This window comes from Macaca nemestrina, chromosome 15 (genome assembly GCF_043159975.1).
Source record: "Macaca nemestrina isolate mMacNem1 chromosome 15, mMacNem.hap1, whole genome shotgun sequence".
NCBI classification, from domain to species: domain Eukaryota; kingdom Metazoa; phylum Chordata; class Mammalia; order Primates; family Cercopithecidae; genus Macaca; species Macaca nemestrina.
Genome location: NC_092139.1, coordinates 41,135,251 through 41,161,496, shown reverse-complemented (window position 1 = coordinate 41,161,496; position 26,246 = coordinate 41,135,251). Strand labels below are relative to the sequence as shown.

General features: G+C 37.4%; 1 long non-coding RNA gene across 5 annotated transcripts in view; it reads left to right on the top strand.

Moving 5' to 3' along the window:
- The window catches only part of LOC105481540 (uncharacterized), a 63,888-nt gene extending 38,751 nt beyond the window's left edge, over positions 1 to 25,137 (top strand). For 4 of the 5 annotated variants that reach the window (XR_011614341.1, XR_011614343.1, XR_011614345.1 and 1 more), the window contains exon 7: positions 19,724 to 20,231. This is a non-coding gene — a long non-coding RNA (uncharacterized lncRNA). Of the gene's footprint in view, positions 1 to 19,723; positions 20,232 to 24,781 lie in introns of those variants that run through there. The other variant, XR_011614342.1, reaches the window with a different exon arrangement.
- Positions 25,138 to 26,246: the final 1,109 nt, after the last annotated feature.

The following is a 26,246-nucleotide window of genomic DNA, read 5'->3' as shown; positions in this document are numbered from 1 at the left end:
GTCACCCAGGCCAGAGTGCAGGGCGTGATCTTGGCTCACTGCAACCTCCTCCTCCTGGGCTCAAGTGATTCTCCCACCTCAGCTTCCCGAGTAGTTGAAAGTACAGGCATTCACCCAGCTAATTTCGGTATTTTTGTAGAGGTGGGGTTTCTGCATGTTGTCCAGACTTGGACATACCAGTTTGGCTTCTGGAAGTGTCGGAGATGCTCAGGTGGACATATGAGAGAACATGGAAAAGAATCCAAGCCCTTGGCTTATCTAGTTTTATTTAAGTGACTTTAAACAAGGTTTTGCCTTCCTTTTTCTGTTTCTTTATTTGTAAATGCATTATAAGGATATCTTTCTTGTTTCTTTTACATCATATTTTGAGGCACACATGATATCAGAGGTTATTCCTTAGTTTTCTTATAATGAATCCCATGGGCAGCCTGTACGGAGTCTATGAAATGTTTCTCAGAGTAGGATTTTTAAAATATCAATACACATACACATATATATGCATACATAGATAGCTTTAAAAAAACCAAGCTTTTACACAGATAGTTATCTAAATGTAAAAAGATAAATTTGTAATAAAGAAATACATGTGTTATTATATCAGTGCATTGTATAATAAGGATCTAGTGATGCATCTACTATCACTATTTTATTTTATTTTATTGTTTAATTTTAATTTTAGATTGAGGGAGTACATATGCAGGTTTCTTACAGTTTGTTACAAGAGTCTACTGTGTCATACTAAGATTGGGCTTCTATTGATCATGTCACCCAGATAGTGAACATAGTACCCAATAGGAAGCTTTTCATCCCTTTATCACCACTCTTCCTTCTCTCTCTTCCAGTTCCCAGTGTCTACTGTTCACAGCTTTATGCTTATGTTACCCGAGATTTAGCCACTACTTATAAGTAAGAACATGTGATATTTGGTTTTCTGTTCTGTCTTAATTCACTTAGGATAATGGCCTCTAGCTGCATGCATGTTGCTACGAAGGAAATGATTTTGTTATTTTTTGTGGCTGTATAGTATTCCATGGTATATGTATACCACATTTTCTTTATCCAGTCCAGTGGGTTGTTGGATACCTAGACTTATTCTATCTTTTTGGTGGAATAATTTATTTTCCTTTGGGTATATATCCAGTAATGGGGTTGATGGGACTGAATGGTAATCCTATTTTTAGTTCTTTGAGAAATTTTCATACTACTTTCTGCAGTGACTGGACCAATTTGTATTCCCATGAACAGTGTATAAATGTTCCCTTTTCACCATAGTCTTCCCAACATATTACTTTTTGACATTTTATAATCCATTCTGACTAGTGTGAGATGGTATCTCCTTGTGGTTTTGACTTATGTTTTTCTGATGATTAGTTATGTGGAACATTTTTTAACATGTTTCTTGGCTGTTTTATGTCTTCTTTTGAGAAGTGTGTGTTTATGACCTTTGGCCACTTTTTAATTTTTTTCCTTGTGGATTTGTTTATGTTTCTTTTAAGTTCTGAATATTAATGCTTCGTCAGATGCATAGTTTGCAAATATTTTCTCCCATTCTGTATGTTGTGTGTTTACTCTGTTGATAGTTTCTTTTGCCATTTAGAAGCTCTTTAGTTTAATTAGGTCCCATTTGTCAATTTTTTGTTTTTGTTGCAATTGCTTTCAGGGACTTAGTTACAAATTCTTCACCTAGGTTGCTGTCCAGAAGGTATTTCCTAGGCTTTCCTCTAGGATTTTGATAGTTTGAGGTTTTACATTTAAATATTTGATCCCTCTTAAGTTTTGTATACAGTGATAAGCAGGGGTCCAGTTTCATTCTTCTGTGTATAGTTAGCCAGGTTTTCTAGCACCAACTATTGAATCCTCTCTCCACTGCTTATTTTTGTGAACTTTGTTGAAGATCAGTAGGTTGTAGGTGTCTGGCTTTATTTCTAGGTTCTCTATTCTGTTTGTTAATCTATGTCTGTTGTGTTTTTTTTAACCAGTACCATGCTGTTTTGGTTACTGTAGCTTTATAGTATAGTTTGAAGTCAAGTAATGTGGTGCCTGCCTTCAGCTTTGTTCTTTTTGCTTAGGATTGCTTTAGCCATCTGTGCTCTTTTTGGTTCCCTACATATTTTAGAATATCTTTTTTTCTAATTCTGTCAAAAATGACATTGGTAATTTGATAAGAACAGTGTTGAATCTGTAGATTGCCTTGGGCAGTGTGAACATTTTAACAATATTGATTCTTCCAATCCATAAGCGTGGAATGTATTACCATTTGTTTCTGTTGTCTATGATTTGTTTCAGAAGTGTTTTGTAGTTCTTCTTGCAGAGATCTTTCACTTCCTTGGTTAGATATACTCCTATGTGTTTTATTTTTTTGTGTGTGGCTATTCTAAATGGGATTGCATTTTTATTGCCCTCAGCTTAAGTGTTATTGATGCATAGAAATGCTACTGATTTTTATTTATTTATTTTTATTCTTCCCCTTAAGAATTTATTATTTGTATTACAAGCAATTCAATTATATTCTTTTTTTTTTTATACTTTAAGTTCTAGGGTACATGTGCATAATGTGCAGGTTTGTTACATATGTATACTTGTGCCATGTTGGTGTGCTGCAGCCCAAAATCTCCTTAAGCTGATAAGCAACTTCAGCAAAGTCTCAGGATACAAAATTAATGTGCAAAAATCACAAGCATTCTTATACACCAGTAACAGACAAACAGAGAGCCAAATCATGAATGAACTTCCATTCACAATCGCTTCAAAGAGAATAAAGTATCTAGGAATCCAACTTACAAGGGATGTAAAGGACCTCTTCAAGGAGAACTACAAACCACTGCTCAGTGAAATAAAAGAGGACACAAACAAATGGAAGAACATACCATGCTCATGGATAGGAAGAATCAATATTGTGAAAATGGCCATACTGCCCAAGGTTATTTATAGATTCAATGCCATCCCCATCAAGCTACCAATGAGTTTCTTCACAGAATTGGAAAAAACTGCTTTAAAGTTCATATGGAACCAAAAAAGAGCCTGCATCTCCAAGACAATCCTAAGTCAAAAGAACAAAGCTGGAGGCATCACGCTACCTGACTTCAAACTATACTACAAGGCTACAGTAACCAAAACAGCATGGTACTGGTACCAAAACAGAGATATAGACCAATGGAACAGAACTGAGTCCTCAGAAATAATACCACACATCTACAGCCATCTGATCTTTGACAAACCTGAGAGAAACAAGAAATGGGGAAAGGATTCCCTATTTAATAAATGGTGCTGGGAAAATTGGCTAGCCATAAGTAGAAAGCTGAAACTGGATCCTTTCCTTACTCCTTATACGAAAATTAATTCAAGATGGATTAGCGACTTAAATGTTAGACCTAATACCATAAAAACCCTAGAGGAAAACCTAGGTAGTACCATTCAGGACATAGGCATGGGCAAAGTCTTCATGTCTAAAATGCTACTGATTTTATAAGCTGTTTTGGTGTCTTGAAACTTTACCGAAGTCATTTATCAGGTCTGGGATCCTTGTGGCAGAGTCTTTAGCATTTTCTATCTATAGAATTATATCATCAGAGAAGAAAGATAATTTGACTTCCTGTTTTCCTATTTATATGCCTTTTCTTTCTTTTGCCTGGCTGCTCTGGCTAGAACTTTGTTTTCTTTCTTTCTTTTTTTTCTTTTTTTTTAAGACAGGGTCTGGTTCTGTTACTCAGGCTGAAGATCTCGGCTCACTGCAACCTCTTCTTCCTGGGGTCAAGTGATCCTCCTGCCTCAACTGATCCCCCCATCCCAAGTAGCTGGAACCACAAGTGTGTGCCACTATGACCAGCTAATTTTTATGTATTGTTTGTAGAGAAATACGTAAAACATAGTGGGGTTTCACCTTATTTCTCAAGCTGGTCTTGAGCTCCTGGGCTCAAACAGTCTGCCTGCCTCGGCCTACCAGAGTGCTGGGATTATAGGCGTGAGCCACCACACCCAGCCGGACTTCCAGTACTGTGTTGAATAGGAGTGGTGAGAGTGGACATCCTTGCCTTGTTTTTCTTAGGATAATGCTTCCAACTTTTTCATGTTCAGTAAGATGTTGGCTGTGAGTCTGTCGTAGATGGCTTTTATTATTTTGTGATATGTTCCTTTGATCCCTAGTTTATTGAAGGGTTTTATCATGAAGGGATGTTGGGATTTATTGGAAACTTTCTCTGCACCTATTAACATGATCACATAATTTTTGTTTTTAATTCTTTTTATGTGGTGAAATACATTTATTGATCAGCAATGTACTACAATAATTTTAAAACAGTGATTAGTACAAAGGAAATTAAGAGACATCTTCAATAATTATAATGTAATAAGAACCTACCTGTGATTTCTATTGGTAACTACAAAACAGTTTCTGCCTTTACTGCTAATTGAAGGTCACGTTATATTTCAATTAGAGTTGAGTGAAAAATAAAGATTTGTTTTTTGTCTTCAGATCACTTTCTGTGGACTCCCAATTAAAAATTTAAAAAACAATCTATTTAACTATTGGAGACTTTAAGTTATAAATTTGGTCTCTTTCATTTTTTTTTTTTTTTTAGATGATGAAATAAAGACCCACAGTTAAGTCTGCAGAGTCACACAGCTAGGGGAGACAGAAGTCCTCAGTTGGCCCATTTTGCCTGCATCTCATCACTGCATTGTCATGGACAATTTTCTTTACCTCCTGCCTCCGTGGAGTTCTTTCTCTATTTGCTTGCCTAGGTGGGCATCTAATCTCTTCTTGATGCCCTTGGGCCTCTGCAGAGTTCTCTTTAAGTTTTTTTTTTTTTCCCATGTATTTATTTCATTAGCAAACTCTTCATAACACAACTTTGTTGACCTATTAACATTTCTACTGAATAATTTAGAGCAGATTCTCCCATTTTGCCATCCACCAAAATTACCTAGAGGGCTTGCTAAAATACTAGACAATTTTCATGTCTCTTAGGTTTTCTACTAAGCTATAAGAAATTGCCACAACTTTAATGTCTTAAAACAACGCAATGTATTATGTTACTGTTACAGAGGTAAGACATCCAAGGTAGGTCAACTGGGCCACATTCCTTCTGGAGACCGCAGAGCAGAATCTGTTTCCTTGCCTTTTCTGCCTTCCAGAAGTCACCTGCCTTTCCTGCATCACTCTGAGCTCTACTTCTATCAACATGTCTCTTTTCCCACTGTGATCCTTCTGCTTTTCTCTTATTAGGACTCTTGCAATTACACCGAGTCTATCCAAATAACCCAGGATAATCTTTCCATCTCAAGATTCTTAACATACCCACAAAGTCCCTTTGCCAGGCAAAGTATTCACAGGTTCAGGGAATTAAGATGTGGACATCTTTGCCAAGCTCTTACTCTGTCTGACCTAGTGTATTAGTCTGTTTTCACACTGCTGTAAAGAACTGCCTGGCCAGGCGTGGTGGCTCACAACTGTAATCCCATCACTTTGGAGGCTCAGGCAGGTGGATCACCTGAGATCAGGAGTCCAAGACCAGCCTGGCCAACATGGCAAAACCCTGTCTTGCTGTGTTGTACTTGTACATGTTGTATTTGTAAATGCTGTATTTGTACTAAAAATACAAAAATTTAGCTGGGTGTGGTGGCACGCATCTGTAATGCCAGCTACTTGGGAAGCTGAAGCGGGAGAATTGCTTGAACCCAAGAGGCAGAGGTTGCAGTGAGGCGAGATCACACCACTGCACTCCAGCGTGGGCAACATAGCAAGACTCTGTCAAAAAAAGAACTGCCTGAAACCGGATAATTTACAAAGGAAAGAGGTTTAATTGACTGACAGTTCAGCATGGCTGGGAAGGCCTCAGGAAACTTAGTCATGGTAGAAGGCGAAGGGGAATCAAGCCACCTTCTTCACAAGGCGGCAGGAAGGAGAAGTGCAGAATGATGGGGGAAGAGCTCTTTCTCTAACCATCAGACCTTGTGGGAACTCACTATTACAAGAACAGCATAGGGGAAACCACCCTCATGATTCAATTAGCTCCACCTGGTCTTTCCCTTGACATGTGGGGATTATATGGATTACAATTAAAGATGAGATTTGGGTGGGGACACAAAGCCTAACCATATCACATAGGTTGGGACACAGCAAGCTTCCAGGTGATGCTAATGTTACTGATCTGTGTATCACACATTGAGAACCATTGGTTGAGTGGAATGAGCATTAAGATAAGTAGACAGTCATGTGTTCTAAATCAGTCTAACTGCAAACTGATGAAGCAACCTTGAAGATGTCAGGAAATCTCTCTGACTTTTAGTTTTCACATCTATAAAAAGAGTACTCAATTGTCTTTAACTGCTCGCAAGTTTATTACAATAAAGAATGTTTGGATTATTATGCTATTACCAGCAAATATCTATTACCAGTAATAGTAAAAAGAGAGTCCCTTAATACTCTATGGGAGATGAGGAAGAAAATTGGCAGAGAATAGAATTGATCTGGCCTAAAATAAAAGGTAAATACCTGCTTCCTTTTCTGTTACCAGCAATTTCAAGTTAAAAAAAAAAAAAAAAGGATACAGTCAAGTCCCAAAGCTGAATTAATGACCTCAGTCTTGGTAAAAATCAACCTTTGACAGAACAATAAACTTACAAAGAAATTGTGCATGCATAACTATCTTTCTCCCACATTTAAGGAAATGCTAGTGGTAGGCGGTTGGCTGAGGCATTGGGCATCATTAGGTCTTAGTTACTGTTAGGTCTAAATCCACATGGACTGTATGTCAAGGCATCAAAGAGACCTACCTCTGTGCATAGCTACTAGATTATCATCAGACATTAAGACAATCAAGTCTCCTCTAAAAGTTACTATAAATTGTACTATCTTCCTCTTTTTTCCCTTACCATGTTTTCCTCAAACAAATCCCCAAAACCTATTTTTAGAAAGTACACTGCAATAATTAATTACAACATGTCATTCCCATGAAGCATAAAAATACTGAATAGTTGCAGAGCACTTTATTTATTTTACCCAGGAAATCTTTCAATGACATTTAAATAATTGCTTGTTTACACTTTGGAGAGCATGGGAAGTTACAAACTGTATCCTGTGTACTAAATCTTTTTACTGAAAATCATTCAATCCTGTGCTTGATAAATTTGGTAAAATGGTGGCTAACATTTATCCATCAAAATTATTCAAATTATCCTTAATCTAAAGCCTAATTTTTTTTTTTATCAATCATGATGTAATTCATTTGACAACATTGTGAAAAGTACAGAGAGATCAAGGTTTATTATATCAGTTTTCTAGAAGGAAAAGTGAAGCTATAAAAGATAAATGTCACAGCTAGTGGTGGAGATGGAAATAGGTTCTGGTTTCACTCACATTTTACCATATGACATATATAATAAATATCTGGCTTGATTTGATATCTGTTATCTTTCCTAATTGAGATAATTATTTTTTAGTGGCACCCAAATAAAAGCACTTAATAGTAAATAATTTTTTAAAAACGATAGTCATTAAGCTCTTTGAATGTCAGTTTGCCTTCTGCAAAATGAGAATGATGTCAAATATAGTGTCTAAGTTTGAATACATTTTAAAATCCATGAGGAATGAAGTCCTCTTGGTCAATTCTAGATTTCAAGCACCTGGAATATTTTTCTGGCATGTAGATTGTACACAATAATTATTTAAATAAGCTGAACTGAAGTGATTGATTCTTTCCAACTCTATGTTTCGTTGTTCCTGATAATTTTAAAACAGTGGCACTCTTTGACTGATGGTACATGCATAAAAAATCCCTGAAGCAACAGAAAAGAGAATAACCCCAAAGATGAAGTGATGCCTCCCTTCGACTCGCAGTTGTGTAGCCAAAATGATAGAGAAATTTGCGAATCTGAGTCCTATGATAAGACCTGAGATTTACTGACTTTTCCAAACAATAAAACCAGGGTAAACAATCTAGAATAAAGTCCAGCACAGATCTCCAGCAGAGATTAATTCTCTCCCTGGAAGACTGACTGACAATGTCTCAGGAGGTTTACAGTAATGACATTTAAGGTGGAGCCACTGGGCTTTCTCTGAGGAGTCTGTAAGGGAATTACCTTGTGTTTCTCTTTGTGTAGTTTGATGAGATGAGAGAAAAAATGATAATGGCTCCCTAGAACATTTGACTCATGGAAGGAGAAAAATCTTAATGACTCCCCAATGGACTAACTTGTTTGTTCACAGTTGATTTTTCTCAACTTCCATTTCAAGTGTAGCTAGAACAAGTTACATTGGAAATGTCTTCTTCAGGCTTTGATTTGTTCTGTAGCTACTTAACCTTTCCTCTCCCAAACTCTTATAGCCATGATGAAAACATGAGCATGGTTTAATTCATATAAATATCGATAAATTTGTAAGTTGATAAAATTATTTTCTCTGTGCCAGTACTTTAGAAAAATACAGAAATCTAAAGAAATTTGATATCTATAACCAAGTTGGTGTTATGAAACCAAACTAGGATCCATTCGCCCTATGGAGTAAGACCAGATAACCACACAAAGATTTGTAGTGAAGAAAGAAGGGTGTTTATTTGCAGGGATCCAAGTAAGGAGGATCAGGTTTCTAATGCTTAAGATTTGACCTCCCTGACGGCATACAAGCGAAGGTTTTTAAAGACAAGGGTAAATTTTAGGAAAGCAGAAGTTATACACAAAATTGTAAATCAACGAATGAAGGTAATGTATTGGTTTTGGCTTAACAGGGTAGAATATCTTGAAGTAGGAGCTTAAAGGTCATAGGCAGATTCAAAGATTTTCTGATTTACAATTGGTTAAGGAAGATAAACTTCATTAAAAAAATTGTAGCATAACAGAAAAGAATGTTAGCTATGGCTCATGGGCGTGACTATTGTCACCACTGGGTTCTTCTTGCTTGCTGCTCAGAAAAAAAAAATAGGTTCTGGTTTCACTCATATCTTTGACCATGTGACATATCTTCTTGCTTACTGCTCAGAAAAAAAAATGGTTTTGGCTGGATGTGATTTCTGTTATCTTTTTTAAATAATTATTTGTTAGTGGCACCCAAATAAAAGCACTTAATAATAAATAATAAATATTTTTTTAAAAAAAGATAATCATTAAGCTCTTTGAAAACCAGTTTTCCTTCTCCAAAATGAGAATTAAGTAGAAGATGGTATCTAAGTTGGATTATATTTTAAAATCTATGAGGAATTAAGTCTTCTTGGTCACTTCTAGATTCCAAGTACTGAAAAAAGCCAATGCACTGAAAACAGTAGGTGTTATATCAGAGAAAGAGTCTAATAATCTCAGGATGACCAAGCAAGGAGGACAGGAAGTATTTTTTAAATTTGCCTCCCCAAGAATTTAGAAACTAGGGTTTTTAAGGATTGCTTGGAGGGCAGGGGAGTAGGGAATGGGTACTACTGATTGGTTGGATCAGGGAAGAAATCACAGGGGTGCCAAAATTGTCCTAGTGTGCTGTCAGTCCTAGGGGGAGGGATTTGTCACCAGTCTAAGTGGCATCAGTTAGTCCACAAGAATGCAAAGTTTGAAAAATATCTCAAACACATCTTAGGTTTTACAATAACAATGTTATCTAGAGGGGCAAACGGGAAAGTTATAAATCTTATGACCACTGGCTAGTGACTCCTGAGTAGAAAGCAATTACAAAAGGCAAACTAGAAAACAATAACCAGTTATATTTAACTATGCCTAGGTCTTAGCAGAATTCAGGGCCCTCCCATAATTCTAACCTCGTAGCCTTTCATTAGGTTTATAAAGATGGTTTTGGGTCCCAACAAGGAGGAGTTAGTTTTGGGAAGGGACTATGATCATCCTTGTTTTAAAGTGAAACTATAAACTAAACTCCTCCCATAGCTAGCCTGGCCTATGTGCAGGACTGGGCAAGAACAGCTTGTGAGGTTAGAAGCAAGATGGGCTCAACTATATTATATGTCTCTCACTATTATAATTTTGCCAAGGTGGTCACATGACTTTCTCCAGGCATCTCAGAAAGAAATTTAAAACAAAGAATGATGGTCAAAGTTCAGACCTTAGTTTCCCCTTATTTGACGTCTATATGCCAATGGATGCATTTGGTAGGGATCTAGGCTTTGGAGAAACAACTCAGACACTTACGTTGTTATCTTTAGTTTCCATAGGGAACAAAATGTCTCATGATTCCAAGTTCATTGGCTATTATTTTAAGCTACTATTACGTTCTGGCTTATCAAGTCTTTTATTTACTTCTGGAGGCTAGCTAGGTGCCTGAAATTTCCCTTGAAGGAACTCAAGATTTATCTTTATTTCCATACTTGGTGGGGAGGTGCACATGACCCTAAGAGGGGGGTCCCAGCTCTGTCTCAGTGGTGAAACTGTAATAAATAGTCTAAACATTCATTTGTGTTCAGCTTAAAATCAGAAATGTTAGTTCCTATTAAAACATCCAAAAAGATAACTTAATATTTTAATTTTAGAGACCTATTAGATTTCATGATTACTGCTGAGTTTAACTGTGGTGGTTTGTCATATATAAATATTACCACTGACTTAAGAGCAGCAGGATATGCATTTTCCCGGTTTTATTTTAATGTCTTTTATCCTTCAATAAGGAGCTTAGTGTCACAAATCCACTGATATTTTCTTGTAGCCACATTCTCTGGCCTAATTTCTAGCACCTATGACGAGCCTTTTTGATGTATGGATAAAGCCTCATTTACAGAGATGTGGCATGTGTGCCATTTTGTCAAACATTCAGCTCAGATTTTTTTTTTTTTATTATACTTTAACTTCTAGGGTACATGTGCACAACGTGCAGGTTTGTTGCATACGTCTACGTGTGCCATGTTGGTGTGCTGCACCCATTAACTCATCATTTACATCCTGATATGGTTTGTCTGTGTCCCCACTCAAATCTCATCTTGAATTGTAACTCCCACAATTCCCATGTGTTGTAGGAGGAACCCTGTGAAAGGTAATTGAATAATGGGGATGGGTCTTTCCCGCGCTGTTTTCATGATAGTGAATAAGTCTCATGAGATCTGATGGATTTAAAAATGAGAGTTTCCCTGGACAAGCTTTCTTTCTTTCTGCCTGCTGCCATCCACATAAGATGTGCCTTCTGCCATGACTGTGAGGCCTCCCCAGCCACATGGAACTGTAAGTCCATTAAAACCTTTTTTTCTTCCCAGTGTCTGGTATGTCTTTATCAGCAGTGTGAAAACAGACTAATACAGGTCCCCTTTATATTGTCTCTTAATTCTAAAATGTTATTTTCACAAGTATTGAAAACTTTATAAAATGCCTAACCCTAAGTAGAGCATTTTGTTGTTGTTGTTATTGGTAAAGTGGGTCTATATCAGATGGATTTTCCCAAAAGATATTTTCTTCTACAAGTCAGATTAATAACAATAAGATAAAATCAGTGGGAGGCTGACATTCAAGTCATTTAAATGCTAAAAAGGCAAATAGAAAGCAAATACCTGCTGGTTCTCAAATCAGATAGCTCACTCACAATAAAGGAAGGCTACTTGTGTAGTCCCAGAACTACGAAAAATGCTCTGTGTGTCCTACACTCCATGTGTCCTTGGTTTTGCTGTTTCCTATCCTTGGTTCAGAGCAGTGAGGGGACAGATTCCAAAATTGCATTGTTCTTTACTTTTTGAGCAGGCCTCCTTCCCACCAAGGATTGTTCCAATATGCATATTCTACAAATACACTCATTAAGCTTAAAAACTTTTCAACTTAGACCAGCTGTCTTATTTTAAACTTTGTCTTAATTATACATAAGTAGAAAAAGCTGTTTTAACAATTTGATATAAGTGGTCATCAAATCAAAGAGAAAATACTTTTCTTGTTATAGCTACTTCTTCATATAAATGATCTACTATTTTGGATTATGATGCAAATATTGGATGAGAGTGCTTCCAACATCTTCCTGCTTAGCTTCATCACCATAGTAAAGTTTGGTGATGGAAACAAGATGCATAAAGATGGCATGATGCAATACATCTTAATTTTAAATATTCCTAAAATAATTTGCTTCAATGATACATCCTTAAGGTGCCTTGTCTACCTACTGTTATTACACAACACCTCATGTCCTTGTTCTCAGCTTCCTGTTAGGAACCCACACATTTATTACTACAATAGCTGTCTATTTTCTGATGGGAAAAGGTAAAACAGTGGGTCATTGGGACATGAGGAGAACATTTGCGTGATGGCTGATATTAAGCTAAAGGTGTTTTATATTCTTTCAGAGGATATAGTCCAGATGCCATAAAATTATTAGCAGAAACTGGAAATATACTTTGAAGGATATATTCCTGACATTTCTGTGGAAACAACAAGACTGTGAATGGAAAGCCTTCAGGCATGAATGAGCTTAATAAGTCACAGATTCTGGGTTAGCATTTGAAAGCCTGGATTTGTATAATAGTATGCTTCATAGTTAAAGGTATGCTAAAGGACATATAGGTCCCCATGGAAATTAAGTGGCAGATAAACTCACTGTTATTTGTATTTCTAAAAATGTCTCCTCCTGACCTGTTTTTTTCTAGAGTTGAGAGTGACTTTTTTACTTGCAAGTTTTGTTACACTCAATGCTTTTTTCTTGTTCACTCATTGTGAGTCTGAAAGTTCCAGCTGACCTGTTCCACCTGTGACAGTCTGCTGAGTCTGGTCTGTCTGCTGTACAATAATTGAGATTGCTTACTTGCACCTTTTACAAGTTGTGAACTCTAGTAAGTGCCTAGTCAATACCAAAACATCCTTATGAAGTAGGTAGTATTGTTGGTGTCCCTCGTTGAGGAATCTGAGGTAGAGGCATGAATTGACACATTAGTAAACATTTTTTTCTGACCATCAACATGCATTTTTATGGAAGTAGGTACAGCTTTAACTTAACCAGACTTTGGAATACTGTATCTTGACAAATGTCTTTGATGACCTGAGAAGTACCCACATTTATATCAAGAGTGAAGAAAAGTGAATCACACATACACTGATCCACATGTGTTTTGAGGGTTACAAATGTTGATTGCTACTTTTCATCTCAGTGTCACATTCTTAAACTTGATGTGCAGTTCAATTCATGGGCACCTCAGTGAGGAAGGAGAGGAAAGAGGACCAGTGTGAACAACAGTAAGTATTTTGTGAGCCCCTTCTGTTTCCCAAAGAGTTTTATAGGGCTTTCTTTCATATTACCTGATATAGTATTTACAACAATCCTGTCAAGGAGATGTATCAGCCCATTTTATAGATGTAAAATTCATATGCTTAGGGAGGCACAATAAAAATGTCTCAATATTACACAACTAACAAGAAGCAAAACCAAAATTCTAAGCAATGCTTTGTCTCTGAGCTCAACTCCAGTGTCTTTTCAGGACCCTGCAGAAATCCTTCTCAGGCCCTAGTCATACTTCTCAAGTTATTCTCTTGCTTTTAGCTTTCCATATTTTCATTAAGAGCACTTGAAAACTTTACTACTTTCTAGTCTTCGAAGCCAGATGTACACATGTTCCTGAGTAGTGGAATGAGTCCCTAGAAAAATCTCACAAGTACTCATTCTTTGAACTACAACTGACATATTTCTCCACACTATCAAGTTCCAGGTCTGTGTTCCTGAGATATCAATTGATTGCTGATAATCACTTTTAAAATCACCACTAAAACTAGTTTTTAAAGAATAATATTATATAAAATACCATCAAGAAAGCTACCTGTTGGGCAAAAATGGCTGAGTCTTGCAGTACATGACCATGTCAAATAATCCATATAGCCCAGGAAGAATTATATCATAATTAAAAATTGTAGTGGAAATTATTACTTAAAATTTCCCCAGTGACCATTTCCCCTAAGGATTTTGTATTTCTTTTTTTGTTTGTTTGTTTCAATAATGAACACCAAAGAAAGAGCCACTTAGAACATTTTTCAACTCAGATAAGTAATTCAAGTCATTGAGTTTGTGACACCAAAGACCTTATCAACAAAATTACCATGATTTCTTATCCCATGCATGAACATGATTTTGCTCTCCATTTATTCTAGTTTTTGCTTATAATTGTCATAGACAGCTTTTATTATTTTGTGGTATGTTCCTTTGATGAGAATTTTTATCGTAAAGGGATGTTGGGATTTACTGAAAATTTTCTCTGCACTTACTGAGATGATCACATGATTTTTGTTTTTAATTCTGTTTATGTGGTGAAATGCATTTATTAACTAGCAATCTACTACCATAATTTTAAAACAGTGATGAGTAGAAAGGACAGTAAGAGACATTTGCAATAAGTATAACGTAATAGGAACATATCTGTGATCTATATTGGTAACTACAAAACAGTTTCTGCCTTTACTACTATGGGCTATCACTTTTAATTGAAGGACATGTTAGATGTCAATTAGAGTTGAGAAAAAAATAAATATGTATTTTTTTGGTTCATGTCTTCAGACCACTTTCCATGGACTCTCAATTAAAAAATTTAAAAACCCAGTTATTTGACTATTGGAGACTTTAAGTTATGAATTTGGTCCCTTTCATTTTTCAGATGATGAAATGAAGACTCACAGTAAGTCTGCAAAGTCACACAGCTAGGTAGAGGCAGAAGTCTTCAGTCAGCCCATTTTGCCTTTATCTTATTACTGCATTGACATGGATAATTTTCTTTACCTCCTTTAATTTAAAAAAAAAATTTAAAATATTTCTTTATTTGAATTTTGTGAATTCTTCTTCCAATCTATTCCAGATACTCTGGGATATCGTTATTGTGGATGGGATGGCGTTCTCTCATTATGATTTCTAGTTGGTTATTGATGGTGTAGACCCTGGTATTCAAAGAGCAGTCCATGTTGCAGCAGCATTGGTATTACCTGGGAGATTGTTAGAAAGGTCCAGTGTCTGGCATCAACTCAGACCTCGTGAATCAGAATGTCTTTCAGTAAGATGTTCATAGGATTCACATGGATATAAAAATTGTAAAAGAAATCAATGTAGAGAAACTTGATTTAGAGAACCATTGTCTTAATTTTCTCTTGAAGAAAAACACTTTCAGTTGCAGTATGGGGACGGCGGTCCAATTGTCCCACAGCACTTTCTCTTCTGTTCCTAATCCTTACTCCTTCAGATCTACTCCTGCACCCCTTCCACAAGAGTTTTTGGGGAAACTCACATTTAAAATGTCTATGGGGTTGCAGATTTGTTAACTTGATGAGATTTTGCTCTTAATCTGATTATAAAATGTTCTTAAGTTCTTAAATATTTCAGGGTTTCTGTTTCCCATGTTTTTTTTAACTTACAAGGTTTTATTTTCTATAATATTAAGGCATGGGGAAAAAAGAAATATTATGCATGGGAGCTCAGCAGCCATCTGGCATCTTCTAAATATAAGGGAGTTTTGGTTTTTTTGTTGTTGTTGTTGTTTTGAGATGGAGTCTTGCTCTGTTGCCCAGGCTGGAGTGCAGTGGCATGATCTTCGCTCACTGCAAACTTCACCTCCCATGTTAAAGGGATTCTCTTGCTTCACCTTCCCAAGTAGCTGGGATTACAGGCGTGTGCCACTATGTTTGCCTAATTTTTTTATTTTTATTAAAGACAGGGTTTTGCCATGTTGGCCGAGCTGGTCTCAAACTCCTGACCTCAAGTGATCTGCCTGCCTTGGCCTCCCAAAGTGCTGGGGTTACAGGTGTGAGCCACCACACTGGGCCTAAATATGTATATTTTAAAGTTTAGTAGTAAGTTGATTCAATAGAATAGTGTTTCTTTTAGTTCCTAAAGCAAAATGTTTAGGATTACACATTTTACTCTGTTAACTCATATATACATACATACATAAATTTGTAAAAGTATCTGCTGTATTGAATTTACACTGAAGCTGTCCTTTGAAAATAAAAACATATGCTAGCAAGGAAAATTTTGTATTAAAAGGCTTTTAAATTTTGACTATATTTTCCAAATTATCTCAGTAAACTGAATCTTTCTCTTTTTTGTAGAGCCAGCTAAGTTAGCCATGAGATATTGTTGGACATTCCATCTAATAGGATAATGAAGATAATGATGCTCATTTTTGTCATGATTTAATCTAGTCTACCTGGGAATTTGTGCTTTTCTGTCTAGACACTTCTGTGATTTCCTTCTTTATTTTTTACTTTTGTAAGTTCTTGTTCTGAGTTCCATTTATGAATCAGTGCTGTCCACCACTATTTTTAACTCTTGTCTGGAATAAAAGAGAGCCCCAGACCTTTTGTAGGTTTAACTATAGTATTAATAATGATTGTGGGGCTGGGTGTGGTGGCTCACGCCTGTAATCTCAGCATTTTGGGAGGCCAAGGAAGGCGGATCATGAGGTCAGGAGTTCAAGACCAGCCTGACCAACAAGGTGAAACTCCGTCTTTACTAAAAATACAAAAATCAGCCGGGCATGGTGGCGCATGCCTGTAATCCCAGTTACTTGAGAGGCTGAGGCAGGATAATAGCTTGAACCTGGGAGGTGGAGGTTGTAGTGAGCCAAGATCACACCACTGCGCTCCAGCCTGGGCAACAGAGCCAGACTCTGTCTCAAAAAAAAAAAAAAAAAAAAAAAAAATCGTGGGCTATATTATGGTCTACTTGTTACTAATATTAAAACAATTGTAGGGAATAATTATGACTTTAATAGTGTTATTAAATCCTTGGATACAGAATATACTTTTTTGGCTATTTTAAGTGGGGTACAGTGGAAATTGCCTGTAACAATAGGTATGACCATAGGCACATATTATAATACAATTGTAAATAGGAACAGCAGGAAATGGCTACAAACTACGATTCTAGAACAGCGCTTCTTCTTCTCAATCTTAAACGGACATTCCAATCACCTGATGTTCTTGCTAAAATGCAGATCCCGATTTTCCATGTCTAGGTTGGAGCCTGAGATCTTTTGTTTCTCACAAGCTCCTAGGTGACTGCCCACGCTGCTGGTCCACAGACCATACTTAGGGTAGTAAGGCTGTAGAGCAGTGGTCTGAAAGTGGAGCGCCCAGAAGCAATCTGCATTTTAGTGAACTCTCAAATAATTCCGGTGCACCCTGAGTTTGAGAACCTCTATTGTAAATCATAGAAATGTTTATATCTTCAGTACTATTATCCAAATGTTCACCCTCATTAAAAGTGAAAGAAGGCAAAGACGTGAGGTCTAACGACCATATCCTCCTGAACAGTGGTTTAATGTATGTATCTTCCTGAAATAGTTGTTTTAGAAGACAGGGGAGAAGTTAATTTTCCTAACTGATGAGACTGTCCTTGAACTAACTGTCATCCCATCATAGAGGAGGGTGCTATTCTCACCTTATGATATGTATATGTAGAGAGAAAGGAAGAGAGAGAGAGAGAGACACCCTTATTTTAGCATGACCTTTCCCACTGTGAAGATAGGACCCTTAATTCTAAAGGATGAATTACTTTGGAGCACATCATTAAGATTCTACAAGGTACATGTTAGAGAGTGTACCATAATGGAAGAAGGGCAAATGTACAATATATATTTATAAATGTTATATATATAAGTACTATATATATTTATAAATGTTATCTATATAAGTGCTATATATATATAACATATATGAATACATTATAAAATATAATTAAAGTTACTGGTGTATTAGTTTTGCTTTTTCATGAACAATTCTCTGATGGTTTCATTTTCCTCAAAATCCTTGGCGGAAAATTGCAATATTGGCAAAAGCTTCAGAAAAAATATTTTTGAGGCAGTTACTTAGACTATAATCCAAAAACAACAGAGAGATAGGTTCGTCCAGAAGCTGCATGCAGGTAGCTACCTCAATTAACCCATTGTCTCATCTCCTAGGCTGCTGAAAGAGGAGAGCGCAACTCAGGAAAGGGGCCCAACTCACTCAGGCACACTCATTTTAGTAAAGTTCACAGAAAGGTGAGGGACCTTAGAATCATTAGCAGAGTTTGGAAAGAGACAGAAAGATGCAAATAAGCCCAAAGCCTTTACCTAGGACCCCCAGGTTCAGAATCTTGAGACCTTTGGGGTTTTCAAGAGAACTTTCCATACGGGAAATAGCCTTGTATTGAACCAGGGTTAGCTGATGCAGTAGGCAACCTCTTATGGACAAGGTATTCAATTTCTATGAAACATACAGGCTTATCGAATAATGGTGCAGATTTGGGCACAAATTAACTCGATTCTAGTTTTAGAAACTGCTTTGCTCATTAAATATTTTTTCTTCAACTGTTAGCAGCAGTCAGACAAAGCAATTTTTAACCCAATTTCCGCATCTTAAGTATGTTTTTCCACCTAGCCCAAGGTAAAGTGGATGGGTCACAGGTCCAGATAAATCATAAAGATTTTTCACGTTTGACCAACAGAAGTGAGTCATTTCTTTTTGCTTACTAAAAAGGCCTCTTGTCTTCTCCCATTAAGATACATTCCCAACATCCAGCATGTGTCTTGTGGAATCTTAATTGTGTCCATCAAAGCAAATTAAACTTGAGAAGTAAGGATTCTGTTTTCAGAGTGAAACATGATGTGCTACAGTAAGGCAGTCCCAACATTTTGTAATAAGAGAAGAAAATCATCCAAATAGTGAAAAGCAAGTGTGACTCAGAGAAGTGAGATGGTCCCTTGACAGGTTATCTTTTTCCAAAGATCACTGCAAAATTATCCCATCTCACGCACTCCTAGACTGTGGATTGGACACCCGTCTCATCGAGAGGGGGGATTCTATGTGGGTGGTGTATGAGTTTGACCAAATTGAAGCCAATGCTAATTCCTAAAAGGTGATGCATCTTCTGTCTGATTCTTTTTGAGCACCTGTTCTTGGAACACAACCAACATGATGTGAGAAAGCCTAAGCAGACCCATGAGCTTACCTATGTAGGTGCTCAAGCAATAACCCAGTAGAGAACCAACCACCAGTATTAGCCTCGAGACAAATGAATAAACGTCTTCAGATGATTCAAGCCCCCAGTGGTCAAGTCACCTGCAGTATTTGAAGATTCCAGTTGAGACCTGAGACATCACAAAGCAGAAACACAAAATCATCATTGTGCTCTTTTGAAATTTTTGAATTGCAGAATCCATGAACATAATAATATACGTATTGTTTTATTGAGTGATGAGTTATGCAGTAATACACATATACACACATACAAACTTTGTTTACCAGTAGATGGATGGCATTTATCACCTGGAAAGTTTCTTTTCTTCTCACAACATTTTGTATTTGCAGAAAAGAGAACTACTTCAAAGATTTTACATTGCCTCATACCTCAGACCATTGGTAATTGTATGGCCTGATCAGACAATATTATAATTACAATGTCAGTAGTCCCAAAAAGCTGCATAAGGACCACAAATTTTAGAGTGTATCTCATCTTCAACATGGCTTGGTCCTTAATCAGACTGATAATAACCTACCCCATGCAGAAGTCATGAATATGTGTACAAATCGAGATATGCTTATTCTCTTTATTCCAGGTTCTTTGCAGGACCAAGCTTTCCCTTTGGATGCAAGTTGCATGGCATGGGCCCAGGTTAAAGGGTGGGCTAAGCTCTGACATAGTACAGCTTCCTCATGGCCTGTTTTTCCTCCCAGTCTTTATCCAGGACGATGACTGCCAGATAGGCCATCAGGGTTTATTCACTGCCTGATGTCCACATGTTAAATCCAGATCCAAGTTGTCATATGATTGGAAGGAGATGTTAGGAAACGTAGATTTTGTGTTTACATTTTGTTCCAGATGGACCAGCATGGATACTTCCCTGGCATAACTTGTTGTTTGACATCTGTGGAGCAGCAGTGAGTTGATTGTGTCTTCCTGAAGATCAAGACTGGTGAGGATGTTTGGATAATAATCAAAAGACTATGTTAGACACCATAGTCTTGAAAATATTTAACAGCATCCTCTCTGTGCTAATATGAACTTTGAAGAAAAAGATGCAGTAGGATACAGAAAAACTTCAAAATACATTCATGGGAAACAATGATGGCTATTGGAATTAATCACTGCTAAATATCCTCTTACTACAGGACATTCGGATGGTTCTAGCTAATGCCAGAGAGGAGTAGATTTTATAAAAAGATAAGAAAAGATTAAGGAAAATCGTGAATAAGGAGAAGAGGTAGACTGGAACATTTACAAATAAGATACAGAATCAGAGTATGTAAGGCATGAATGGAGCCTTGGAGTGTAATGAGAGGTAATTTGCTACATCTAATTGCATCCGAATATGGTGCTGAGACTTTCTTTTCCACCTTGGTATTGATATGTCTGTTTATCAAGAGCCTCATTTTTTTTTTTTTTTTTTTTTTTTTTTTGCTTTCAGGTATTTTCAACTAATTTAGATCCTTAAAAACAGTGAGTTCCCAAGAGATTACATGGGATTTAGTCAAATTACAGCATATGGCCAAGTACTTTTACTAAAATAACCAAATGCTAGCAGTTGGCAACTTTGATGAGCCCTAATTCCCAGGGACCTAGAGAATATCTTCTCTTGCCAGATGATATAAATTCTTATTTGATCAGCTGTGATATATTCTGTATGCATTGGCTGCATTTTTACATGGCGTTCCAGAGCAAGCCATTATAAAGTCTTCATCTGGAAGTTGATTTTTTAAATCCTTTTCTTGACTTTAGGCCATTCCTCCTTCTCCTAAATCACTAGTTCTCAAGTCATGGTCTGTAGATTAACGGTATCAACATTGGCTGGAAACTAATTAGAAATGCAAATTATTGAGCCCCACCCCAGATCTACTTCAGAAACTCAGAGGTTGACTAAACCTTGCATCTTGTCAAGTCATCTAGGTGATTTTAACACATGCTAGTGTTTGAGCAACACCTTCCTAAGGTTGTGCATGAGCTCTCTCAACCTGGGTAAGCCTCATGCATTGGGTTTTGGGGGACAGCTAGGGCAGGTTTTTCAACCTCTCCCCTTTTTTCTCTATTTGCTCCATACTCAGTTCCACCAGGGCCTTCTCTTTGGATTCTCAGGAGCATGTATTGGAGGTAAAAAAAAAACTAAAAAAACTAAAAAACAAACCTGCCTTTCTCTTTGTTCTTTTGTTTTAACAAACCTAATTTTCCTTGAGGTAGTGTGGTTTCATCTGACTGAGAAGGGGAGAGGGTTGGTAAAAAAGGAAGTATAGAAAAGGGGAAAAAAATGTTTTTAGATACACTCTTGCTACCTGGGAAGATAATGTCAGACAATTATATGGTCTATCTAATTTAACATCTTCTTTTATTTTTAGCAGATATATCACATGGAGAAAATATACCTTTAGTAAATAAAAATCAGTGAAATAAATTTTGCTTTGCTTTGTGCTTAGTGTATGTGACATAAGTACCAATAAGTTATTGAGATTCTTCTTTTATTTTAAATTACTTTCTTGATCAATGTATTTTAAATCATCTGTCTTACTGCTTCCATACCTCTAGATTATATAAGAATATAAAATATGACTCTCAGAATGATCAACCTGAGTAATGCAACATTTCAGATAATCAAAACAATTTCACTAAGAGTTTTTCAGCATCCAGTATGGTAAGCTCCAGTCACAAAGATAAAATAATCAGAATTTCCACTCATAGTTTAACTTAAGTTGTCATCTCCTATTACAGTTAGGTCAATGCTTCCTCAAAAGTTGTATGCAGATACAGTGACTGACTGTTCATTCAAAAATATTTATTTTATATTTTTATCACATAGGGAAAAGAGTCTGTGTGTGTCTGTGTGTGTGTGTGCGCATGTGTGTGTGTCTTCAATCTCTGTTTCTCTGTCATCTTTTTCTTTTCTATGTTAGTCCATTCTCACGCTGCTCTGAGGAAATACCCAAGACTGGGTAATTTATGGAGAAGAGGTTTAATTGACTCACAGTTCCGCATGGCTAGGGAGGCCTCACGAAACTTACAATCATGGTGGAAGGCACCTTTTCACAGGGCAACAGTAGAGAGAATGAGTGCTGAGCAAAGGGGGAAGCCCCTTATAAAACCATCAGATCTCATGGGAACTCACTATCACAAAAACAACATTGGGGAAGCTATGCCCAGGATTCAATTACTTCCACCTGGTCCTGCCCTTGACACTTGGGGATCATTATAATTCAAGGTGAGATTTGGGTGAGGATACAGAGTTAAACTATATCATTTTCCTTTTTTAAACAAATCTATGTTGCCTCTACCCTATTAAAATGAAATAACATAAAATACTTCTCATTAATCCTGTTCTAAAAAATCTATTCTACCTCTGCATTTTCACTGAAAAGTATGAATGTGAGTTATTTTAAGTCTATAGGAAGACTACTCTATGGAAACAGCTTCTGAATAATTTGAGTTATAAATGATATTCTATTCACTAAGGCTGCAAATTTAAAGGCACAGTATTTTTTAGAATGTGAAGTTCAACTTTCTAAGTTTGTTTAAAATAAATTATTTTTATGAAAATTCAATAATTTGCACTTATAAATTAATTTTAGTATATTAAATATCTATAATGATTAGCTCTTATTTAATTAAGTATTTTGCTTTAGTCCCCATTTAATTAAATGTCATAAACGTTTTAAAAGGCAGTCAGTTCTCAGGTATATTTGTCTTCATGAAGAAACTTTAATGCATGTTAGGACAAATTTGACAAAGGAAGACCAAAAAGGGTACAGAAATGGGCAGGTCACCACCATGGACCACTGAGGCTCAATCCTTCAGAGAACACTTGGAGAGATTCTAGAACACTCTCCCTGCAGAGTCTCAGGAATCTGGGAGAGCTGTTGCCAATTGGTTGAGGGTGGTTTTTGGGAACATTGACATCCTGGCACTTCTAATCTGCCACTTGTTTGTTGAGCATACTCCTAAAGTCAGAAGAAGTCTTCAGGCAGAGAGATGCATAAGCTTAAAGAAGAAAAAAAAAAAAAAAACTGACATATGCCCCAGAATTGTGCACACACTCCAGTAGCACAGGTGACCAAGGAACATGGAAAAAGGGGCGTCAATTTCTTCTCTATCTAGTAGTAGTTTAAGTAGCGTAAAACAGCAAAGAAATAGTCTTTTTTTGTTTCTATTGGATATTTGTACTTGAAGAAATGCTTAGCAAACAGAGGAGGAAATAATAGAAGGGCATGTGTGAACATTTAGAAGAAAATATCTATTATCATTCAATGATTCAGAAGATAATGAAAAGAGACTTCTAGGAATTCTTCACAACGATTTGCTTCTATGGCTGCTCTTTATTTTATTTTTATTTAAAAATACTCTTACTAAATATTAAGTTGATTAGCACTTAAGAGAAATTTTAAATATACAGAAAAGAAATAGAATGCATAGTCACTGTCACCCAGATTTAACATTCTATAACATTTATTTCTAAAAGAAACCTAGTAACAGCACATATAGAAACATTTTATGTAGAGAATCTGAAACTCCTGTGTATGGCAGGTAAGAGGATAAAGTTAAACATTTTAGAAGAAACTTTGGCAAGATCTACTGAAGTAGAAGATACATATGAAACTACTACCCACAGCTGCATTTCTAAATGTTTATCTTAGAGAAACTCTTGTGAATGCCTATAAGGAAAGATTTGTAAGCACTGTTTGTAACAATAAAATGCAAAATAATATAGCTATCTCTCCATTGGTTAATAGACAAAATAAGTTATTTCATTTATACAGTGGAAACTAAATAGTACTTAAAATGTTTCCAGTATCCTGTATCACTACTATCAAATGTTTGCTGTCCTATGTCCCTTACCTAGTGGCTGATAGATGATTTCGCCCTATAATTTTGTGGTGTCCTTTCTAGTGGGGAGATTAAAGCTCCCCATTCCACTAGAGTTATTTGAGGTGACATGGCTTATTCCAGCCAATAAAATGTTGGCAGTAGTGAGCACGCCTCTTCCAAGCAGAGGGGTGAGAAGCCATTTCATGAGTCTGCTATTACTGAATGTTCTCTTGGCCACAAGCTTAACAACACCCAGAAAGAAACTGATTACCCTATCTTGCCTCAGGATAAACGAAAATGAAATAGACTCACAACTCATATGGTCTATGAGTGAGAATTAAACTTGTTTATTGTGAGGCACTGAGATTTTGGGGATGTTTGTAGCATAACTCCAGAAATACTGGCTTCCCATCCAAATAACTAGATACTTAGGGATATGTGCAAATAAAGGGATAGGAAAAGCAATATAAATTTTATCAAAGGCAGAAGAAAAATAATGTAGTTGTTTATAGGGAGACGTAAAAGCTAATGGGTCAGGCTTTCTTCATTAGTACTGCAGTTCTATCAACCTCTTACGGAAATATTAGCTGCATTCACCTAATGGAAAATTAAATACCCTTGATTAATAAACATGGGAAAATAATTATTTTCTAGTGAGTAAATTTAGATTATCTGTTAGAAGGTGTTTTATAGAGTGTAGGCTTTGAAGTGAGAGCTGGATATAGATACTAGGCCTGCCATTCGCTGGCTCTGTATCTTTGAGCTTAACCTGGTTGAAGTAGAGGAATCTCTCAATACATTGCAGCTATTATCCAGTAGAAGATTTCAAAACAGTAAGTCTTTCATTTAAGTGCTAAATAAGTGAGCTTGATGTGGAGAAAGATCAGGGAACAGTAGGCTCCACTAATCATTCCCCTACCCCCTCAAAAGAACACCAATTTAACAACTATCTACACAAAAACAGCACCTTTACAAGAACAAAAAATCAGGTGGGCAGTCAGAGTACTTGGTTTTAACTTTGTATCACTGACTGAAAGAGGAACAAAAAAACAGTCTTGAATTGCTTTCACCACCCCCTCTTCTGTTTCCCAGAATCAGCAGTTTGCTGTGGAGAGTGTTTCCGTGCATTGGAGAAGGAAGAGCACATTTCTGTATGCTGGAGGAGGGAGAGCACAGCAATTGTGAAGCATTGAAGTCAGTGCTGTGCTACTATAGCAGAAAGAAAAACTGGACCAAACTCAGTTGCCACCAGCTCACAGAGAGAGCATTTAAACCAGCCCTAGTGAGAGAGGAATTGCTGATCCCGCGGTCAGAACTTGAGTACCCAGAGGCCTTGCCACTACAGACTAAAGTGCTCTGGGGCTCTAAATAAACTTGAAAGGCATTCTAGGCTGCAATTCCAGGTGACTCCTAGTGCTGAACTGGGCCCGTAGCCAGACCACTGAAGGGACATGCAACCTCCTGAGACACCAGTCAGTGTGGGGCTAAGGGGGTGTTGCCATCACCCCTCCTCTAACCCCAGGCTACACAGCTCATGGCTTCTAATAAGATCCCTCCCTACTGCTTGAGGAGAGGAGAGGGAAGAGTGTGGAGGACTTTATCTTGCATCCTTGATACTAGCTCAGCCATAGCAGGACAAGGCACTAGTCAGAGTTGTGAGGCCACCTTTCCAGGCCCTAGCTCCCATATGATATTCCTAGATACAACCTGGGCCACAAGAGAACCTGTTGCCTTGATGGGAATGACCTAGTCCTGGCGGCATTCATCACCTGCTAACTGAAGAGTATTTGGGCCTTGAATAACCAGCAGTGATACCTAGGTACTAGTCGAGGGCCTTGGGTGAAACTCTGAGACATACGACTTCAGGTGAGACTCAACACATTCCCATCTATGGTGACTATGGGGCAAGACTCCCTCTGTTTGAGAAAAGAAGAGGGAAAATAAAGGGGACTCTGTCTTTCACCATATGTACCAACTCAGCCAAAATGAGGTAGAGGACCAAGTGGGTTCTTGGGGCCCCTGATTCCAGCACTTGACTCTTCGATGGCATTTCTGGACCTGTCCTCTGCCAGAGGGGAGCCCAGTGCCTTGAAGGGTAAGTCCCAGGCCAGGCAGCATTTGCCACAGCTATTTCCACAGGTTAAGCCCTTGGGACTTAAAGAAACATAGGTGGCAGTCTGGCAGTACTCCTTGTGGCCTGTGGTGGCAGTGGCCATGGGGTGAGTCTCCTCAGCCTTTGGAAAGTGAGGAGGAGAGTGGGAAAGACTGTGTCTTGTGGCTTGAGTGCCAGCCCAGCCTCAGTACAATAGAACACCAGATAGAATTCTAAGATTTTAGACTCTAGTCCCTGGCTTCTGGGCAGCACCTCTATACCCACCCAGGTCCTAGGGAACTCACAGCCTTGAAGTGAAAGACACAGCCCTGGCTGAATTTACCACCTGATAATTGCAGAGCCTGAGGGCCTTGAGAAAGCATAGGCAGTAGCCAGGGAGTGGTTACAGCAGGTTTTGGGTGAGACCCAGCACTGTACTGGCCTCAAGTCAGATCCAGAACAGAA